The sequence below is a fragment of the Taeniopygia guttata genome, chromosome W (genome assembly GCF_048771995.1).
Source record: "Taeniopygia guttata chromosome W, bTaeGut7.mat, whole genome shotgun sequence".
Lineage (NCBI taxonomy): Eukaryota > Metazoa > Chordata > Aves > Passeriformes > Estrildidae > Taeniopygia > Taeniopygia guttata.
The window spans coordinates 13,438,457-13,442,937 of NC_133064.1; the positions used below are offsets into that span (position 1 = coordinate 13,438,457).

The 4,481-nt window shown below is 42.4% G+C and overlaps 1 long non-coding RNA gene across 1 annotated transcript; it reads left to right on the forward strand.

Annotated features, from left to right (window-relative positions):
• The first annotated feature begins 2,352 nt into the window (after window positions 1-2,352).
• LOC140682159 (uncharacterized) lies at window positions 2,353-3,248 on the forward strand. The gene is made up of 2 exons (XR_012053423.1): window positions 2,353-2,628; window positions 2,831-3,248. It is a non-coding gene; the product is annotated as an uncharacterized lncRNA (long non-coding RNA).
• The last annotated feature ends 1,233 nt before the right edge of the window (window positions 3,249-4,481 follow it).

The following is a 4,481-nucleotide window of genomic DNA, read 5'->3' on the forward strand; positions in this document are numbered from 1 at the left end:
CACAAATCTTTGCACAATCCACTTTTGCTGTGCATCTTCTGACCCACTTGTGGAGAGATCAGTGCCTTCTTGCAATTGAGAAGTTCCACATTCTTCACTGAAATCCATTTAGATTCTGCACCTGTTAAAACACAAACAAACCTAACACCCCCCACAGGGACTGGAGGGTCTTCTCTCAATTCTGTTCTTTAAAACTTGCATGAAGAAATGGAGATATCAACATCTAGAACAAAACAATGCATATAGTAAAGAAACTAACAACAAATAAAAATCAATCAGATAATACACGATTAATATTATATATAAATTTACAGTTACTAAGTGCTACACTATCAAATTGTCATCCCAGAGTCTGCAGCAGCAGCTGACAAACCTTAAAACAACAGAGAATTGGATAAAACATGTCCGGATCATGTCTCTCCAAAACTCCCTTTGAGGCTCAGCTGCCCTATAGGATCAAATTGTCAAGCCAAAAGGACTTGAATACTTTTTGATGCAGAAAACACCTGGGTCAATCACACCATCTACGTAGAGCCAGAGCTGGGCCAGAGCTCAAACCCTAATTGGAGGATATGTATTAACACATTATAAAATGAAAGTCTTAGAAATAACTGTTATAAGTAGAAAAAACCTTATTACTAAAAATTTATCAAATCATCAAATAATTGTACCTGTCTAAAATTTCTTTCAAGACAAAAATTCTCTAAATACAACAAACCTTTTCTTCAGAGATCTGAAAATTTGAAGTTTGAAATCTTGAACTAAAACTTGGACAATAAATTTTTAAAAGAAGATGAATTGCAGCTGCATAGAAGATTAGACAAAGAAATCACATGAGTAGTTAAAAAATCAAAAACATAGGATCCTGAAAAAACACATCTTGCAATTAATCACTTAAAAAGACAATAAAACATATGAAAACTGACTGTAAATATTAAAACAACACCTCAGTACCTTAACATCTTAATAATAATTCTTATCACAAAAATCAGACAACTTACATTATATGATTAGCCTATCAACAAGAAATGTTTAAAATAGTTTAAGACAATTTTTTCAAAGCGTTCATATAACATTAGTAACAATTACTACTTATCATTACTTACAAAAACTTGACCATTATCATTTACCTTATTATCTATAAAAACTCAAAAAGAGAAATTGCGAACTCAATGCCAACATTCCATCTGACTGAAATTCCTCAAATCTTTGTTTTCAGAAACATTTTTGGCAATTAAATAATTATTAACATTTTTATCTTTATACATTGATTTTCATCTATATCGTATTTGAAGTAACATTGATTTGCATAATGTCTATTCTTCTTGGTATCTTGGAAAACAATCGGTACTGCTATACTTTTTCATTACGTCTTCTGTCTCCTTGTGTTTTTGCTTGATAAAGCAGCTGCAATGATGTGTCCTTGTTGTTGAATTGCATCTTGGATTGCAGCTGTGAATGCTGCAGCTTGGTTGCTCTGTTCTGCGCGTGTGGCTCTGACAAGCATCTCATCGACTGGACAGCCTTGAGGAAGGGTGGCTAAGATGGTTCTTGTGTGTGGGTTAGCATTTTATACTGAATGATGTTCTTGGCTGCTTCTGATCTGATCCCATAAGTGGTGACTGTCTGCTTAGCTGATTGTAGGATTTTCTAGTCATGGGGCTCCCAGATGGCATTCCCATTAGACACTATGACAGGACAAGCCAGGGAGCTGACCACCTTCCAGTCACCGTCTAAAAGAGCATCCTTCACAACTGACGCCCATCGTGACTGCAATGGATTTTTTTAAAACTGCTGGCAATGCCAATTACTGTCCAGTGGAAGGTTCCACTGGTTGAGCCTGACGATTTGAAAGGGTGGCAAGGTGGGCTATTTTTTTTTTCTGCAACATATTTGGTCTTTGTATCTTGTTCTGTGATCGCTTGTTCCTGCTACAATTGACAGCAGGGGGGTCTGGCTCTGAGTCGTCAGAGTCGGAGCTTGGTGGAAGTGGGCAGCGCAGCGCTACTGTGGTGGAGTGGGAACTGGCTGCTTCAGGGCTCTGCTCTGCTGTTGTTTGGGTGGCTGCTTCTGCCATTCCACCAGCCTTGTGGCACCCAGCCCCCCCAACCCGCGCAGGGTTGCTCACCGCCGCCGCTGCTGCCAGCCATGGCTGCTGCGGGGGAGCGACGGGCCAGCACCGCCTCTCTCCCGTCTCCGCCTTGATCTCTGCCCCTGAGTTCCTCCTCCTGACTCAGCCCAGTTTCGTCACCAACTCCGCCTGCCTCCTCAGGTGTGTCCCCGCCTCCCGACGGACCCTACGGGGCCACTTCCGAGTTCGCCTCACTTCGCGGGACCGCCGAGCTGTTAACATCCGCTGTCTGCGGGCACACTTCTGCCCCTGCCGCGGCCACGCGTCTGCTCTGTCCCATGTCGGCTAGCCCCGCGCCTGCTTCCAAACGAGCGACAAAATCCGTGACACAGGGACTGACTGGAGCCTTCTGCCCTCGCACTGGCCGCATATTACAAACATTAAAGAATTTTTCAACCCGAGATGGCTTTTGGACTTCTGTCTGTTCTGATGTGGATTGATTAAACGCCTGAATTGCGGCTTACGCTCCTTTTTTCTCCGTAGCCATGCTTTGCAGGGTTTGTAAAACTTTTTTCCAAATGCCTCCAAGCTCTAGCACTATTTTCTTGTCTTTTCTGCCCTCTATCACTGCGTCCCAAAGCAGCTGCCCCAGCTCTTGCCATTCAACTTTACTAAAAATCAGCGAAGGCTTTTGCAGCTTGCCTTTGTTTCTTGCCCACAGAACCAACTGTTCTAAATCGGCTTCTTTAACCTTTTCAGCTCTCTTTGAGAGAATATGAAAGAGAAGCCGCACGGAAGTCTGGAGATCCCTATCCAAATCAAGCCCTTTCAATTGCCTCCGTCTGAGAAACGAGGTGAAAAGGTCATATGCTGCTTGCCTATCCATTACTCACGTCAGCGCTGTTGCAGCCCCTCTAGACTTCGGCAGCACGTATCAGCTGAGCTCACCGTTGTGATCACTCAGGGCGCGGCTCCAGGTAGAAGCTTAATCGCCGTCCGTCTAGCTGCGGGACCCGACCCCAACGCAACGTCTCACAGATCCAGGTAGGGGGGTCCCGTCCGTTCGGGCGCCAGATGTTGGTGAGAGTCGTGGGAGACAAGCCTCATGCTGTCATGATCAACAAGTCTCAGTTTATTGGAGTCGATTACAGTTTCTTTATACAAGCACTAATTAGTTCATACATATTGCAAAAGCGAAGCTCAGGATTGGTTACCTTTCTATTAACACATATATCTTTTTGCGATAAGCCTTGCAGTTACTGCTTCTTTATACTTGATTATCTTTCTGCATACTAAGCAATTTTACATCTTGGTATGCTCAAGGTTGTTAGGAGACATCTGTTTCTCAAGGGCATAGTTTTCATGCTACAAGTCACGTATTCTCACTTTTATTAATTTAACCCTTTCGTGTCCCTTGCTGCGCAGCCATTCTTCAGCCAAACTCTCTACACACCCACTAGAATTACTCATTTTCTGCTGTGAGATAAGGATTAGGAGGAGAGCAAAGCAGGCTCAAAACTTTAAAGGGTATAAAGAAAACTTTATTAACAGAACTAAAAGAAAAATAATAAGAAATCAGAATAAACCTTCAGAACACTTCTCCTCCCCTCAACTCCTATTTATTTTTCCACTGACAACGTAAAGAGACAAAATTTGGTATTTTCAGTCAGTTTACCACTTCTAAAATAATCTTTCTTCAGTTCACTGTAGCAATGTATCTGAACAATTTAGGCCTCAGTGTGCACCAGCCATACCGTCTGTAACTGTTTTTATTAGAATTTTCTCAGGGCATTGTGGAATAAATCAAGGTTACTAAGACATAAACTGTACTAAAATAAAAATAAAGAAGCTGAGAAACTGCATACCAGAATCACAAGAACTAGATAACAGAGGACTATAGAACACCTGCACGGTAACCAATCACGGACACTGAGAAATGAAGGCAGAGAATGAGGGAATGAGACAAAGGCGCCAATCAAGAAGTGTGTACTTAGTAGTTTGTAGAATCTATAAAAATGTGTGTAATGTAAACAATAAAGGGCTTCTGCTTGATCATATTGGTCAGTTGTTCAGGAGTCCTGGATTTCCCACAGTTCTCTTAGGGAGAGGAGTCTCTCCTGCCATGCTGTTATAGGTAAAATGATCAAGCCGAATTAATAAAATAGATTCGGTCTTAGATAGCCACAATCAAAAGGACAGTGCCGAGTCCAGGATCGGCACTGGATGAGCACTGATCCAACCTCTACCGCATAGGATCCCCTCTGTTCATGAATGTTGTCTCTGTCCAGTGAGTTTTTATACAGTTTTTTCCGCCTGGGGCAAACGTTCTCCTATTCTTCTCGTTGCTTAACATATTCATGGGGTCTCCTTTTCTCTGTGCTGGGCTGGACAAAGCTGTTTCTGGGAAGTG